Below are 203 nucleotides of genomic sequence, written 5' to 3'. Positions count from 1 at the left end.
CCCGCCGCGAGGCGAGGGGCGGCGGCACAGACGGGCGATTGATCGTCAAGCGACGCTCAGACAGGCGTAGCCCCGGGAGGAACCCGGGGCCGCAAGTGCGTTCGAAGTGTCGATGATCAATGTGTCCTGCAATTCACATTAATTCTCGCAGCTAGCTGCGTTCTTCATCGACGCACGAGCCGAGTGATCCACCGCTAAGAGTT

At 61.1% G+C, this 203-nt stretch overlaps 1 non-coding gene across 1 annotated transcript; it reads right to left on the bottom strand.

Moving 5' to 3' along the window:
• Nucleotides 1–50: 50 nt before the first annotated feature.
• LOC142028391 (5.8S ribosomal RNA) lies at nt 51–203 on the bottom strand. The gene has a single exon (XR_012649572.1). It is a non-coding gene; the product is annotated as a 5.8S ribosomal RNA (ribosomal RNA).

The sequence above is a fragment of the Buteo buteo genome, unplaced genomic scaffold (assembly GCF_964188355.1).
Source record: "Buteo buteo unplaced genomic scaffold, bButBut1.hap1.1 HAP1_SCAFFOLD_323, whole genome shotgun sequence".
Lineage (NCBI taxonomy): Eukaryota > Metazoa > Chordata > Aves > Accipitriformes > Accipitridae > Buteo > Buteo buteo.
The sequence above is the reverse complement of the archived record's forward strand: the minus strand, read 5'-3'. Positions and strand labels throughout refer to the sequence as shown.